General features: G+C 45.6%; 4 non-coding genes across 4 annotated transcripts; all 4 read left to right on the forward strand.

Annotated features, from left to right (window-relative positions):
* Positions 1-5,140: 5,140 nt before the first annotated feature.
* trnar-ucu (transfer RNA arginine (anticodon UCU)) lies at positions 5,141-5,212 on the forward strand. Its single transcript has one exon. It is a non-coding gene; the product is annotated as a tRNA-Arg (tRNA).
* A 3,674-nt stretch (positions 5,213-8,886) lies between these two features.
* On the forward strand, positions 8,887-8,958 carry trnag-ucc (transfer RNA glycine (anticodon UCC)). The gene has a single exon. It is a non-coding gene; the product is annotated as a tRNA-Gly (tRNA).
* A 3,677-nt stretch (positions 8,959-12,635) lies between these two features.
* Positions 12,636-12,707, forward strand: trnag-ucc (transfer RNA glycine (anticodon UCC)). Its single transcript has one exon. It is a non-coding gene; the product is annotated as a tRNA-Gly (tRNA).
* A 3,675-nt stretch (positions 12,708-16,382) lies between these two features.
* trnag-ucc (transfer RNA glycine (anticodon UCC)) lies at positions 16,383-16,454 on the forward strand. The gene has a single exon. It is a non-coding gene; the product is annotated as a tRNA-Gly (tRNA).
* Positions 16,455-17,709: the final 1,255 nt, after the last annotated feature.

Genomic DNA, 17,709 nt, shown 5'->3' on the forward strand with positions numbered 1-17,709 from the left:
GGAGGACACAGCAAGCCAGGCAGCATCAGGAGGTCTTGAAGAAGAGTTATACCCGAAACATCGACATCTCCACCTCCTGATGCTGCCTGGCTTGCTGTGTTCTTCCAGCCTCCTGCCTGTTTATTTCACTCTACTTGGGTACACGTGACTACAATAAATCAAGATGTGGAGGCACATTCTCTCCCAGTCAGGGAACACTTCAGCAGTCAGGGACATCCGGCCTCAGATCTTCAGGGGACTGTCCTCCAAGGCCGACTTCGGGATACGCAACATTGCACTGTGGCCGGGCAGAGGCTCATATAAGTTTGGTACCCATGAGGATAGCTTCAACCAGGATTTTGGGTTCATGCCACACTACAGGGGACCGCACTACACAATACCCACACACTGTTACATACTCACATGGACCCTATCATACACACACATACACCACCCACACTCACACCCATGTACACACTCTCTCACAGGCTTATTCTCCGTCATACTCATGCACACACTCTACCAAGAATGCACACACGCAAACACACCCTCTCACAAGCATTAACACTTACATGCACACACTCACAGTCTTTACCACACACCCACATAAAATCACTCAGAGTCTCTGAGACTTACATGCACGCACACACTCATGTAAGTCTATGGGGTGATTTTGCGTTTACAGTATTGTAATTGCAGATAGATTCTATTTTGTTCAAAAAGCACACAATTTGCAAGCAGTCAATGCAAGCAAGTCAATCCATGTAACATTTTACAAATTCCTACTTTGGAAATAGAACCAGTCTGGCTCAAGATTAAGATACAGACAGGCTCCAACTTCACACAGTTAATGCATTGTCTGAGCTGAAATGTCATCTCTTTTCTAATAAAGCCTGAAGTTATCTCAAGCATGTGACTTGAAAGAAGTTCTGGGATTTACATATTAATGAACTGAAACCTGCAGCCCATTCTAAAAGATGAAAGACTTAACAGCAATCTAGGTTTGTTCAACATATCATTTCAGTTGCATGACACTGTGATCTTTTTCTATAAAGTCTGTGTCTTATAGTCCTGCTCCACAGCTCCCTCATGAGGGAGCAGTGCTGTGAATGCTGGTACTTCCAAATAAACCTGTTGGACTACAACCTGGTGCCGTGTGATTTTTAACAATCTCCATCCCCTGTCTTCATCCTCCACACTATCACATATCTCATATCATCCCCATCCCTACACTGTTCCAAACCTCCACACCATCCTCATTCCACACACCATGTCCATCATTACTCTCACTTTCCCACACCATTTCTCTCATCCCATTGGACAATCTCCACGTCAAGCAACACATTCATCCCAACTATTAGCCCCCATCGAATTGGCCATTCCCCTCATCCAAGGTAACTGTCTATAATTTTCAGTGAGGCCCCACATCATCTATCTACTCAGCCTTGTGTTCTGGCTCAGATTCCTCAACTTCTCCTCATATGACAACCCAGAACCATTCTTGTAGACCTTCTCTGTCACTTCCTTGGGTAACACATCCCTCTTTTGACACAGGGCTCATAGCTGCTCACAATGTAGAAAATGCCGTCTGACCAGAACTTTGTACAGCCTCAACAGTTCACTTCTGCTCTTGTATTCTAGTCCATTCAAAACAAATGCAAACATTGCATTTGCCTTCCTAACTGTTCACTGAATCCACTTGATACCTCAAAAGATTTCTGAATCAAAACTCTGAAATACAGTATCCACATCCTTCATCCTGTGTCCTACTGCCCAGCTCACCATCACTGCTATGTTATTGGCGAGTTTCCATGTTCATCACCAAACCTCCTCTGCACTATCTCCCACATCCTATTTGCCATTCCCAGAATCCAACATTACTGGCATCCCAATGGTCAGTTACCATGGCCATCATAGCACTCCATACCTAACCCACCATCACTCTAAACCCAGCATGCACATCTCCATGTCCAGTCTCCATGTACATTATCACTCTCTTTCTCACACATACCTCACCAACATTCCCATCCTATTGGCATTCATGCCATCATTCCTCTGCCTGACCGCCCACATCATCACACCAACACCAATGGCCAATCACCATGTCCATTATTACTCTGACAGCTCACCATTGTTGCAAGCCCAGTCACTCATCTCCGGAGGCAGCATCATTCTGTCTTCTGTGATGATACTATGGCTTTATGTATTGTATTATGACACAGGTGGTGAACTCCTCTGTTAATTAAACGAAACACCCAAAAAGGTTCACCTCACCTCATAATCTGTTAAAATATGAGTAATAGAGAACATCCAAATTCCACAATTTAGAGAAAATAACATTAATTTATTCCTTAACTCTAAAAGTGAACATGAAACAACAAATCACAACTCTAAGCTCCTTCCTCCCTCTCTTAACTGCTTATTGTCTGCCTACAATTCTATAACAATGAACTCTTCCAATAAAAAATATATTAATATTACATCAATTTAGTTTCAAAACCATACAGTGGCTGTCGTCTCCGGTGTCTGTCTTCTTTTGGCTGAAGATCTCTCTGGGTTGCTTTCTGCCTTTTAATGTGAAGATATTTCATATGAAGAAGATACCTCTGACAGAGAGTGTTTTTGAATGGCAGTCTTTCTTGATAGCAGTTACTCTCTCAATAACAGTTGCTCTGTCAGACTTTCTAAATGCCGGCTTTTTTTTTAATACCCCAACATCAGATCGTCTCACTGGTTGTATGTGTGCAAAAACAATAAATACAAACGCGATTGGGTTTAGGTATCCTGGGGCATAATTCAAAATGATTGGTTAAGTTTGAATTCTTGTCAAAGCAGCAACCAACTCATGTATCCATTTCACAGCCAAATTATACATATTTTCAAATTTCCAATACTCTCTGAAACTGCCATCTAGTCACCACAGGTGCGTGTCAGCTCTCAGTTCAGAACAGCATTTACTCTCTCTTAAACTTCAACTTCATAACACCTCCCCCCCGGTTAAGAAAAAGATGGACCATCATAATGAAACAACTGCTTCATCTTTTTTCTAATTCTTAAATCCCATTACAATAAAATACATAAGACATTAATTTAAGATCATATTAAATTTCTGCACACATATACATAACATAAGGTATCTGTCCAATCTTAGTTGTAATTTATCTGTTGAATTCACAATAACACGTGCTGTCAGATGAAATTCCTTGATGGCCTTTGTCTTTGCGATCCTTGAGGTCAACCTTCCATGACAGATTTTATGCCCCAAAAGCATCACCTCGGTTTTCGCAAATTCTGTTTTCTTTACATTTATTACGGTTTTATTTCTCTTAATTGTACAAAGAGCTCTGCCAACTGTACCATGTGATCTTTCCATGACTTGCTAAACATCAATATATCATCCAGATAAACTGCACAGTTTGTTAACTCAGCCACGACTCTGTTCATAAATCTTTGGGATGTGGCTGGTGTGTTCTTCATTCGACTTTGAATTGATATAGCCTATTTGGAATGACAAATGCAGAAACCTCTTTCACTTTCTCTGATAAAGGTACCTGTCAATAACCACACAGTAAGTCCAACTTTCTGATGTAACTAGTTTATCCAACCTTCACCCTACAGTCCTCCAATCTTGTATGAGTCTGATTTTGTTACGGCATTGATCTTCCAATAGTCCACACAAAACCATTGAGTCTTGTCAGGTTTGGGAACTATCACGATCGGCGAACTCCACTTGCTCTGACTCAGTTCGAAGATATCTCCGTTAAGCATCACATCCACTTCCTTCTGGACCTGTGTGGCTTTGAAATGAAGAAGTCTGCAGGGGTGTTATTTTATGCATCAGCATTCCCAACTTCCAGCTCATGCACAACAGTATTAGTCCTCCTCATCTTATTCCTGCATATGGTTTCATGCTGCTGCACCAATCATTTCAACTGGATTCTTTGCTCCTGAGACAGAGAGTTCATTAACCTATCCCACTCCTCAAGGACTTCCTCACTGAGACAATGAAATGTCCCCCCTACCTCCACGTGGATTGGATTCGCAGACGGGGAGTGTGAGGAGCGTTTAGAGACAGCCTGCAAAACCTCGCTCCTGCAGTAGCCCAAGGGTCTCGCGTGTTGGGGAAATGGCTCAATCATAATATAGGAGGCCTGCGGATGCTCTCTCTGTGGATGGGCACCGTTTCGCTGAGTACCTGAGGGTAGTGCATGGGTGGACTGCTACAATAGGGGCTGTGATCCAATAATCCCTTGTCCAGTGACCCTACTCTCTGTGTCCCCTGCATTGATCGGTATTCCTGTCCCGACATCACTGTGCCTGGCTACCACTTCCTCCCAGTCTAATGGTTCCTCTGTTTTTGCCGTTTTTGTTTTCTAAGAAAACTCTTGAGAAGTTTTAGAAACTGAAAGAACTGCAGAATTATGTGGGGCATGGATAGGATAAATAGACAAAGTCTTTTCCCTGGGGTCGGGGAGTCCAGAACTAGACGGCATAGGTTTAGTGTGAGAGGCGAAAGATATAAAAGCGACCAAAGGGTCAACGCTTTCATCCAGAGGGTGGTACGTGTGTGGAATGAGCTGCCAGAGGAAGTGGCGGAGGCTGGTACAATTGCAACATTTTCGAGGCATTTGGATGGGTATATGAATAGGAAGGGTTTGGAAGGATATGGGCCGGGTGCTGGCAGGTGGGACTAGATTGGGTTGGGATATCTGGTCGGCATGGGCAGGTTGGACCGAAGGGTCTGTTTCCGAGCTGTACATCTCTATCTCGATGACTATGTCTACGCTGTAAATCAGAAACCAAACCCGAAGTCGGTGGTAAAGCTGTATGAAGAGAAATCAGAGTTCACGTTTCGGTCCGGTGAACCTTTCTGAGAACTTGACAAGTTTTAATTGTGTGATCGTTCCAGGGTTGCCCTGGGATTTTCGTGCTATTTCTGTTATTGATTGATTTCAGATGATGAGAAATCCGAAATGCTGCTTTGTGTGTATTAAAAAGTGAGGCGGGGCATCAGGAGACCGATCCATTCAGTAAAACTCGGTCTTTGATGACTTCTCAATTCTAATATTTCACTGCAAAATTTCCAACAAAACAACAACGAAATTTCGAGCCAAGAACTATTGTGGCACATCAGCTGATTTCTAGAGCCCTTCTGGCTGTAGCGATGGTGGTATAGTGGTGAGCATAGCTGCCTTCTAAGCAGCTGACCCGGGTTCGATTCCCGGCCATCGCAAGCAGTGCATTTTAACACCACTCCACAACCAAAAGAGCCGATCGATTCAGTGGGAATGAAACACCTCCGTCTGCACATCACATTGAGTCTGCCAGACCTCTGGAGTGCAGACACAACTTTGAAGTTGAGGATGTCCCCAGGAGGATTAAGGAGTCAAGTCGAGCACGGTTCAAAGAAACACGAGTCATGGCAGAATTCCTTGGTTTTCCATCTTATTTCGAAAGAAATGTTTCCGGATTTCACTCATTTCAACATTACTCTCATTTTGTTTTTTGTGAACTACAGCCTAATATCAAGTGAAATGTGGGTGGACAGTTCACAAATATCCAAACAACGTTATTTCTCATATCGAATCGGTAATGTTATTGTTTGAGGTGCAGGTCAGAAATAGGAGGAGTGGACACCAGCTGCTTTTATATTTCCAGTATGAGAAAATGATTCGATAAAACTCTGAGAGATGATAGAAGTGACCACACAGTGAGTGAAAGTTTAATCCAGGATAAAGTTAAAAATCACACAACACCAGATTACAGTCCAACAGCTTTACTTGGAAGCACTAGTTTTAGGAGTGCTCCGAAAGCTACTTGGACGATAACCTGGTATTGTGTGATTTTGAACTTTGTCCTCCCCAGTCCACCACAGGCTCCTCCACGTCATCATCCGATATAGTCATCATGGATTTGTTAAGGGAAGGTAGTGTCTGATGAAGGTGACTGATTTTCTTTGAAGGATAAAGAATGGATGGAGTGTATCCGATGTAGATCAACCTGATGATAAGAAGGACCATAAGACGCAGTATTTATAGCAAAAGGATTACAGTTTAATGCAGCTGAAATGATATATTAAACACATTTAGGTTAAGCCTTTCATCTTTTATAATGGGTTTACTAGTTTCCGTTCTTTAATATAAGAACCTCAGAACCTTTTCAAAGTTACGTTGTCGAGATAACTTCAGGTTGTCTAACAAGAGATGCCATCTCAGCTCAGACAATGCATTAAAGGTGTGAGGTTAAAGTCTGTCTGTGTCCCAATCTTGAGTCAGACTGGTTCTAGCCTCCCAGTCGGAGAGCACTTCAGCGCTCTGTGCCTTTCGGTCTCGGACCCCTGGGTGACAATCCTCCAAGGCAGACTATGGGACAGCCAACAATGCAAAGTGGCCAAGCAGAGGCTGATAGTCAAGTTCGGTACCCATGGGGATGACTTTAACTGGGCACTTTGGTTCATGTCACACGACACGTGACAACACTGCACTGTATACTATTTCACGGACACTACACAAGTACACGCACACACACAAAAGCACACTCCTACCGACCCACACACACATGCATACCCTCTCTCAAACACAAGCTCTCTCTCATAAACTCACTCAAACACTTCCACATTCACAGCCATTCACGCACATTCTCACAAATTGATACCCCAGTACACTCACACACATGCACCTACACACACTCTCACACACCCGCATATCCCTACATGCATACACACACACACAGCCACACACACACACAGCCACACACCCCCACACATGCACCCCCACACACACACATGCATGCACCCACACACGCAGACACACACACACACACAGGACACACACCCACACATGCACCCACACACACACGCATGCACCCACACACGCAGACACACACACACACACACACACACACATATACACACACACACACACAGTCCCCCCCGCACCCCCCACACACACTGATTCCGGGTTCTCACGACTCTCAGCTGGAGACTATCATTGCCTGCAGACCCGACTTTCATCCCCCCACGACACCATGAAGGGTAACACTTGCTCATGCCCTTACACTGCCGTCTGTGCCCTCCCTTGACCCCGTCCTTTCCATCTTGCCCACCGCCCCTCCATGACGCTCTCCCTCCTTCCGGCGCAGGTTTGCTCTGACAATGTCAATTTCACGTCCTTTGTCAATTTCACTTCCTGTGTCAATTTCACCGCACTACGTTTTCTTTTTCCCCTCACGAACCGGGATCACCCTACGCTGTGCTTGCTGACCCCACCCCCTACGTTTACCTTCCCGGATAGCGCTTTGTGTTTCGTTGGACCCGCAGGAGTAGCTGCGGACGTTCTGCTTTAACCTGAGCGGATAACACTGTTCTGCTCGGAGACAGGGAGGTCTGCAGATGCTGGAGCCCGAAACATCGATTTCCCTGCTGTGCGTTTCCAGCAACACACTCTCGACACTGTTCTGCCACGACCCTGTCTCGGTTGCACACAATCCCATTCATCATTAAGGCGCCACGGCATCCCAAGGACTTGGGACCCATGGGAACTAAATGATGACAGCGGCCTCAGCACTCTGCACCCCCTGACCTTGGAAAGCCCATCTTGGTTCAGGTTACCTATCTAGGGCAGGGAGGGTTTTGCGTGCACTGCCTTCCCACATCAGTGGAAGCGACCTTCACTAAACAGCTGCCCATGACTACCCCTTGCTGTGAAGTTAAACATCACACAACACCAGGTTATAGTCCAACAGATTTAATTGGAAGCTCTAGATTTCGGACAACCACCTGATGAAGGAGCAGCGCTCCGAAAGCTAGTGCTTCCAATTAAACCTGTTGGTCTATAACCTGGTGTTGTGTGATTTTTAACTTTCTATACCCCAGTCCAACACTGGCATCTCCAAATCATGCCCTCCTGTGAAAACCCCTTACTGCTGACTGACACCTCCCCCTCTTCTACAAAGTAAAAGAGAAACCTGCAAATCTATCAACGGGATCGAACTTCAAATTAATACATATTCCTCGAGAGGGTTCTGCTTCCCGAACTGTTACCCGGAATTCCCTCCTCTCCACAATTACTGCAGCGTGGCCTCAGTCTAATGGTTCCTCTGTTTTTGCCGTTTTTGTTTTCTAAGAAAACTCTTGAGAAGTTTTAGAAACTGAAAGAACTGCAGAATTATGTGGGGCATGGATAGGATAAATAGACAAAGTCTTTTCCCTGGGGTCGGGGAGTCCAGAACTAGAGGGCATAGGTTTAGTGTGAGAGGCGAAAGATATAAAAGCGACCAAAGGGTCAACGCTTTCATCCAGAGGGTGGTACGTGTGTGGAATGAGCTGCCAGAGGAAGTGGCGGAGGCTGGTACAATTGCAACATTTTCCAGGCATTTGGATGGGTATATGAAGAGGAAGGGTTTGGAAGGATATGGGCCGGGTGCTGGCAGGTGGGACTAGATTGGGTTGGGATATCTGGTCGGCATGGGCAGGTTGGACCGAAGGGTCTGTTTCCGAGCTGTACATCTCTATCTCGATGACTATGTCTACGCTGTAAATCAGAAACCAAACCCGAAGTCGGTGGTAAAGCTGTATGAAGAGAAATCAGAGTTCACGTTTCGGTCCGGTGAACCTTTCTGAGAACTTGACAAGTTTTAATTGTGTGCTCGTTCCAGGGTTGCCCTGGGATTTTCGTGCTATTTCTGTTATTGATTGATTTCAGATGATGAGAAATCCGAAATGCTGCTTTGTGTGTATTAAAAAGTGAGGCGGGGCATCAGGAGACCGATCCACTCAGTAAAACTCGGTCTTTGATGACTTCTCAATTCTAATATTTCACTGCAAAATTTCCAACAAAACAACAACGAAATTTCGAGTCAAGAACTATTATGGCACATCAGCTGATTTCTAGAGCGCTTCAGCCTGTTGCGATGGTGGTATAGTGGTGAGCATAGCTGCCTTCCAAGCAGTTGACCCGCGTTCGATTCCCGGCCATCGCAAGCAGTGCATTTTAACACCACTCCACAACCAAAAGAGCCGATCGATTCAGTGGGAATGAAACACCTCCGTCTGCACATCACATTGAGTCTGCCAGACCTCTGGAGTGCAGACACAACTTTGAAGTTGAGGATGTCCCCAGGAGGATTAAGGAGTCAAGTCGAGCACGGTTCAAAGAAACACGAGTCATGGCAGAATTCCTTGGTTTTCCATCTTATTTCGAAAGAAATGTTTCCGGATTTCACTCATTTCAACATTACTCTCATTTTGTTTTTTGTGAACTACAGCCTAATATCAAGTGAAATGTGGGTGGACAGTTCACAAATATCCAAACAACGTTATTTCTCATATCGAATCGGTAATGTTATTGTTTTAGGTGCAGGTCAGAAATAGGAGGAGTGGACACCAGCTGCTTTTATATTTCCAGTATGAGAAAATGATTCGATAAAACTCTGAGAGATGATAGAAGTGACCACACAGTGAGTGAAAGTTTAATCCAGGATAAAGTTAAAAATCACACAACACCAGATTACAGTCCAACAGCTTTACTTGGAAGCACTAGTTTTAGGAGTGCTCCGAAAGCTACTTGGACGATAACCTGGTATTGTGTGATTTTGAACTTTGTCCTCCCCAGTCCACCACAGGCTCCTCCACGTCATCATCCGATATAGTCATCATGGATTTGTTAAGGGAAGGTAGTGTCTGATGAAGGTGACTGATTTTCTTTGAAGGATAAAGAATGGATGGAGTGTATCCGATGTAGATCAACCTGATGATAAGAAGGACCATAAGACGCAGTATTTATAGCAAAAGGATTACAGTTTAATGCAGCTGAAATGATATATTAAACACATTTAGGTTAAGCCTTTCATCTTTTATAATGGGTTTACTAGTTTCCGTTCTTTAATATAAGAACCTCAGAACCTTTTCAAAGTTACGTTGTCGAGATAACTTCAGGTTGTCTAACAAGAGATGCCATCTCAGCTCAGACAATGCATTAAAGGTGTGAGGTTAAAGTCTGTCTGTGTCCCAATCTTGAGTCAGACTGGTTCTAGCCTCCCAGTCGGAGAGCACTTCAGCGCTCTGTGCCTTTCGGTCTCGGACCCCTGGGTGACAATCCTCCAAGGCAGACTATGGGACAGCCAACAATGCAAAGTGGCCAAGCAGAGGCTGATAGTCAAGTTTGGTACCCATGCGGATGACTTTAACTGGACACTTTGGTCAATGTCACACGACACGTGACAACACTGCACTGTATACTATTTCACGGACACTCACAAGTACACGCACACACACAAAAGCACACTCCTACCGACCCACACACTATTGCATACCCTCTCTCAAACACAAGCTCTCTCTCATAAACTCACTCAAACACTTCCACATTCACAGCCACTCACGCACATTCTCACAAATTAATACCCCAGTACACTCACACACATGCACCTACACACACTCTCACAGACCCGCATATCCCTACATGCACACACACACACAGACACACACACACACAGCCACACACACCCACACATGCACCCACAAACACACACATGCATGCACCCACACACGCAGACACACACACACACAGGACACACACCCACACATGCACCCACACACACACATGCAGCCACACACACACGCATGCACCCACACACGCAGACACACACACACACACACACAGACATACACACATACACACGGTCCCCCCCCCCACACACACACTGATTCCGGGTTCTCACGACTCTCAGCTGGAGACTATCATTGCCTGCAGACCCGACCTTCATCCCCCCACGACACCATGAAGGGTAACTTTTGTTCATGCCCTTACACAGCCGTCTGTGCCCTCCCTTGACCCCGTCCTTTCCATCTTGCCCACCGCCACTCCATGGCGCTCTACCTCCTTCCTGCGCAGGGTTGCGCTGACAATGTCAATTTCACCTCCTTTGTCAATTTCACTTCCTATGTCAATTTCACCGCAATACGTTTTCTTTTTCCCCTCACGAACCGGGATCACCCTACGCTGTGCTTGCTGACCCCACCCCCTACGTTTGCCCTCCCGGATAGCGCTTTGTGTTTCGTTGGACCCGCAGGAGTAGCTGCGGACGTTCTGCTTAAACCTGAGCGGATAACACTGTTCTGCTCGGAGACAGGGAGGTCTGCAGATGCTGGAGCCCGAAACATCGATTTCCCTGCTGTGCGTTTCCAGCAACACACTCTCGACACTGTTCTGCCACGACCCTGTCTCGGTTCCACACAATCCCATTCATCATTAAGGCGCCACGGCATCCCAAGGACTTGGGACCCATGGGAACTAAATGATGACAGCGGCCTCAGCACTCTGCACCCCCTGACCTTGGAAAGCCCATCTTGGTTCAGGTTACCTATCTAGGGCAGGGAGGGTTTTGCGTGCACTGCCTTCCCACATCAGTGGAAGCGACCTTCACTAAACAGCTGCCCATGACTACCCCTTGCTGTGAAGTTAAACATCACACAACACCAGGTTATAGTCCAACAGATTTAATTGGAAGCTCTAGATTTCGGACAACCACCTGATGAAGGAGCAGCGCTCCGAAAGCTAGTGCTTCCAATTAAACCTGTTGGTCTATAACCTGGTGTTGTGTGATTTTTAACTTTCTATACCCCAGTCCAACACTGGCATCTCCAAATCATGCCCTCCTGTGAAAACCCCTCACTGCTGACTGACACCTCCCCCTCTTCTACAAAGTAAAAGAGAAACCTGCAAATCTATCAACGGGATCGAACTTCAAATTAATACATATTCCTCGAGAGGGTTCTGCTTCCCGAACTGTTACCCGGAATTCCCTCCTCTCCACAATTACTGCAGCGTGGCCTCAGTCTAATGGTTCCTCTGGTTTTGCCGTTTTTGTTTTCTAAGAAAACTCTTGAGAAGTTTTAGAAACTGAAAGAACTGCAGAATTATGTGGGGCATGGATAGGATAAATAGACAAAGTCTTTTCCCTGGGGTCGGGGAGTCCAGAACTAGAGAGCATAGGTTTAGTGTGAGAGGCGAAAGATATAAAAGCGACCAAAGGGTCAACGCTTTCATCCAGAGGGTGGTACGTGTGTGGAATGAGCTGCCAGAGGAAGTGGCGGAGGCTGGTACAATTGCAACATTTTCGAGGCATTTGGATGGGTATATGAATAGGAAGGGTTTGGAAGGATATGGGCCGGGTGCTGGCAGGTGGGACTAGATTGGGTTGGGATATCTGGTCGGCATGGGCAGGTTGGACCGAAGGGTCTGTTTCCGAGCTGTACATCTCTATCTCGATGACTATGTCTACGCTGTAAATCAGAAACCAAACCCGAAGTCGGTGGTAAAGCTGTATGAAGAGAAATCAGAGTTCACGTTTCGGTCCGGTGAACCTTTCTGAGAACTTGACAAGTTTTAATTGTGTGATCGTTCCAGGGTTGCCCTGGGATTTTCGTGCTATTTCTGTTATTGATTGATTTCAGATGATGAGAAATCCGAAATGCTGCTTTGTGTGTATTAAAAAGTGAGGCGGGGCATCAGGAGACCGATCCACTCAGTAAAACTCGGTCTTTGATGACTTCTCAATTCTAATATTTCACTGCAAAATTTCCAACAAAACAACAACGAAATTTCGAGTCAAGAACTATTATGGCACATCAGCTCATTTCTAGAGCGCTCCTGGCTGTAGCGATGGTGGCATAGTGGTGAGCATAGCTGCCTTCCAAGCAGGTGACCCGGGTTCGATTCCCGGCCATCGCAAGCAGTGTATTTTAACACCACTCCACAACCAAAAGAGCCGATCGATTCAGTGGGAATGAAACACCTCCGTCTGCACATCACATTGAGTCTGCCAGACCTCTGGAGTGCAGACACAACTTTGAAGTTGAGGATGTCCCCAGGAGGATTAAGGAGTCAAGTCGAGCACGGTTCAAAGAAACACGAGTCATGGCAGAATTCCTTGGTTTTCCATCTTATTTCGAAAGAAATGTTTCCGGATTTCACTCATTTCAACATTACTCTCATTTTGTTTTTTGTGAACTACAGCCTAATATCAAGTGAAATGTGGGTGGACAGTTCACAAATATCCAAACAACGTTATTTCTCATATCGAATCGGTAATGTTATTGTTTTAGGTGCAGGTCAGAAATAGGAGGAGTGGACACCAGCTGCTTTTATATTTCCAGTATGAGAAAATGATTCGATAAAACTCTGAGAGATGATAGAAGTGACCACAGAGTGAGTGAAAGTTTAATCCAGGATAAAGTTAAAAATCACACAACACCAGATTACAGTCCAACAGCTTTACTTGGAAGCACTAGTTTTAGGAGTGCTCCGAAAGCTACTTGGACGATAACCTGGTATTGTGTGATTTTGAACTTTGTCCTCCCCAGTCCACCACAGGCTCCTCCACGTCATCATCCGATATAGTCATCATGGATTAGTTAAGGGAAGGTAGTGTCTGATGAAGGTGACTGATTTTCTTTGAAGGATAAAGAATGGATGGAGTGTATCCGATGTAGATCAACCTGATGATAAGAAGGTCCATAAGACGCAGTATTTATAGCAAAAGGATTACAGTTTAATGCAGCTGAAATGATATATTAAACACATTTAGGTTAAGCCTTTCATCTTTTATAATGGGTTTACTAGTTTCCGTTCTTTAATATAAGAACCTCAGAACCTTTTCAAAGTTACGTTGTCGAGATAACTTCAGGTTGTCTAACAAGAGATGCCATCTCAGCTCAGACAATGCATTAAAGGTGTGAGGTTAAAGTCTGTCTGTGTCCCAATCTTGAGTCAGACTGGTTCTAGCCTCCCAGTCGGAGAGCACTTCAGCGCTCTGTGCCTTTCGGTCTCGGACCCCTGGGTGACAATCCTCCAAGGCAGACTATGGGACAGCCAACAATGCAAAGTGGCCAAGCAGAGGCTGATAGTCAAGTTCGGTACCCATGGGGATGACTTTAACAGGGCACTTTGGTTCATGTCACACGACACGTGACAACACTGCACTGTATACTATTTCACGGACACTCACAAGTACACGCACACACACAAAAGCACACTCCTACCGACCCAAACACTATTGCATACCCTCTCTCAAACACAAGCTCTCTCTCATAAACTCACTCAAACACTTCCACATTCACAGCCACTCACGCACATTCTCACAAATTGATACCCCAGTACACTCACACACATGCACCTACACACACTCTCACAGACCCGCATATCCCTACATGCACACACACACACAGCCACACACACACACAGCCACACACACCCACACATGCACCCACAAACACACACATGCATGCACCCACACACGCAGACACACACACACACAGGACACACACCCACACATGCACCCACACACACACATGCAGCCACACACACACGCATGCACCCACACACGCAGACACACACACATACACACACACACACACACACACACACACGATCCCTCCCCACACACACAAAGATTCCGGGTTCTCACGACTCTCAGCTGGAGACTATCATTGCCTGCAGACCCGACCTTCATCCTCCCACGACACCATGAAGGGTAACACTTGTTCATGCCCTTACACAGCCGTCTGTGCCCTCCCTTGACCCCGTCCTTTCCATCTTGCCCACCGCCCCTCCATGACGCTCTACCTCCTTCCTGCGCAGGGTTGCTCTGACAATGTCAATTTCACCTCCTTTGTCAATTTCACTTCCTATGTCAATTTCACCGCAATACGTTTTCTTTTTCCCCTCACGAACCGGGATCACCCTACGCTGTGCTTGCTGACCCCACCCCCTACGTTTGCCCTCCCGGATAGCGCTTTGTGTTTCGTTGGACCCCCGGGAGTAGCTGCGGACGTTCTGCTTAAACCTGAGCGGATAACACTGTTCTGCTCGGAGACAGGGAGGTCTGCAGATGCTGGAGCCCGAAACATCGATTTCCCTGCTGTGCGTTTCCAGCAACACACTCTCGACACTGTTCTGCCACGACCCTGTCTCGGTTGCACACAATCCCATTCATCATTAAGACGCCACGGCATCCCAAGGACTTGGGACCCATGGGAACTAAATGATGACAGCGGCCTCAGCACTCTGCACCCCCTGACCTTGGAAAGCCCATCTTGGTTCAGGTTACCTATCTAGGGCAGGGAGGGTTTTGCGTGCACTGCCTTCCCACATCAGTGGAAGCGACCTTCACTAAACAGCTGCCCATGACTACCCCTTGCTGTGAAGTTAAACATCACACAACACCAGGTTATAGTCCAACAGATTTAATTGGAAGCTCTAGATTTCGGACAACCACCTGATGAAGGAGCAGCGCTCCGAAAGCTAGTGCTTCCAATTAAACCTGTTGGTCTATAACCTGGTGTTGTGTGATTTTTAACTTTCTATACCCCAGTCCAACACTGGCATCTCCAAATCATGCCCTCCTGTGAAAACCCCTCACTGCTGACTGACACCTCCCCCTCTTCTACAAAGTAAAAGAGAAACCTGCAAATCTATCAACGGGATCGAACTTCAAATTAATACATATTCCTCGAGAGGGTTCTGCTTCCCGAACTGTTACCCGGAATTCCCTCCTCTCCACAATTACTGCAGCGTGGCCTCAGTCTAATGGTTCCTCTGGTTTTGCCGTTTTTGTTTTCTAAGAAAACTCTTGAGAAGTTTTAGAAACTGAAAGAACTGCAGAATTATGTGGGGCATGGATAGGATAAATAGGCAAAGTCTTTTCCCTGGGGTCGGGGAGTCCAGAACTAGAGAGCATAGGTTTAGTGTGAGAGGCGAAAGATATAAAAGCGACCAAAGGGTCAACGCTTTCATCCAGAGGGTGGTACGTGTGTGGAATGAGCTGCCAGAGGAAGTGGCGGAGGCTGGTACAATTGCAACATTTTCCAGGCATTTGGATGAGTATATGAACAGGAAGGGTTTGGAAGGATATGAGCCGGGTGCTGGCAGGTGGGACTAGATTGGGTTGGGATATCTGGTCGGCATGGGCAGGTTGGACCGAAGGGTCTGTTTCCGAGCTGTACATCTCTATCTCGATGTCTATGTCTACGCTGTAAATCAGAAACCAAACCCGAAGTCGGTGGTAAAGCTGTATGAAGAGAAATCAGAGTTCACGTTTCGGTCCGGTGAACCTTTCTGAGAACTTGACAAGTTTTAATTGTGTGATCGTTCCAGGGTTGCCCTGGGATTTTCGTGCTATTTCTGTTATTGATTGATTTCAGATGATGAGAAATCCGAAATGCTGCTTTGTGTGTATTAAAAAGTGAGGCGGGGCATCAGGAGACCGATCCACTCAGTAAAACTCGGTCTTTGATGACTTCTCAATTCTAATATTTCACTGCAAAATTTCCAACAAAACAACAACGAAATTTCGAGCCAAGAACTATTGTGGCACATCAGCTGATTTCTAGAGCCCTTCTGGCTGTAGCGATGGTGGTATAGTGGTGAGCATAGCTGCCTTCCAAGCAGGTGACCCGGGTTCGATTCCCGGCCATCGCAAGCAGTGTATTTTAACACCACTCCACAACCAAAAGAGCCGATCGATTCAGTGGGAATGAAACACCTCCGTCTGCACATCACATTGAGTCTGCCAGACCTCTGGAGTGCAGACACAACTTTGAAGTTGAGGATGTCCCCAGGAGGATTAAGGAGTCAAGTCGAGCACGGTTCAAAGAAACACGAGTCATGGCAGAATTCCTTGGTTTTCCATCTTATTTCGAAAGAAATGTTTCCGGATTTCACTCATTTCAACATTACTCTCATTTTGTTTTTTGTGAACTACAGCCTAATATCAAGTGAAATGTGGGTGGACAGTTCACAAATATCCAAACAACGTTATTTCTCATATCGAATCGGTAATGTTATTGTTTTAGGTGCAGGTCAGAAATAGGAGGAGTGGACACCAGCTGCTTTTATATTTCCAGTATGAGAAAATGATTCGATAAAACTCTGAGAGATGATAGAAGTGACCACAGAGTGAGTGAAAGTTTAATCCAGGATAAAGTTAAAAATCACACAACACCAGATTACAGTCCAACAGCTTTACTTGGAAGCACTAGTTTTAGGAGTGCTCCGAAAGCTACTTGGACGATAACCTGGTATTGTGTGATTTTGAACTTTGTCCTCCCCAGTCCACCACAGGCTCCTCCACGTCATCATCCGATATAGTCATCATGGATTAGTTAAGGGAAGGTAGTGTCTGATGAAGGTGACTGATTTTCTTTGAAGGATAAAGAATGGATGGAGTGTATCCGATGTAGATCAACCTGATGATAAGAAGGTCCATAAGACGCAGTATTTATAGCAAAAGGATTACAGTTTAATGCAGCTGAAATGATATATTAAACACATTTAGGTTAAGCCTTTCATCTTTTATAATGGGTTTACTAGTTTCCGTTCTTTAATATAAGAACCTCAGAACCTTTTCAAAGTTACGTTGTCGAGATAACTTCAGGTTGTCTAACAAGAGATGCCATCTCAGCTCAGACAATGCATTAAAGGTGTGAGGTTAAAGTCTGTCTGTGTCCCAATCTTGAGTCAGACTGGTTCTAGCCTCCCAGTCGGAGAGCACTTCAGCGCTCTGTGCCTTTCGGTCTCGGACCCCTGGGTGACAATCCTCCAAGGCAGACTATGGGACAGCCAACAATGCAAAGTGGCCAAGCAGAGGCTGATAGTCAAGTTCGGTACCCATGGGGATGACTTTAACAGGGCACTTTGGTTCATGTCACACGACACGTGACAACACTGCACTGTA

Source organism: Chiloscyllium punctatum, chromosome 15, assembly GCF_047496795.1.
Source record: "Chiloscyllium punctatum isolate Juve2018m chromosome 15, sChiPun1.3, whole genome shotgun sequence".
NCBI classification, from domain to species: Eukaryota; Metazoa; Chordata; class Chondrichthyes; order Orectolobiformes; family Hemiscylliidae; genus Chiloscyllium; species Chiloscyllium punctatum.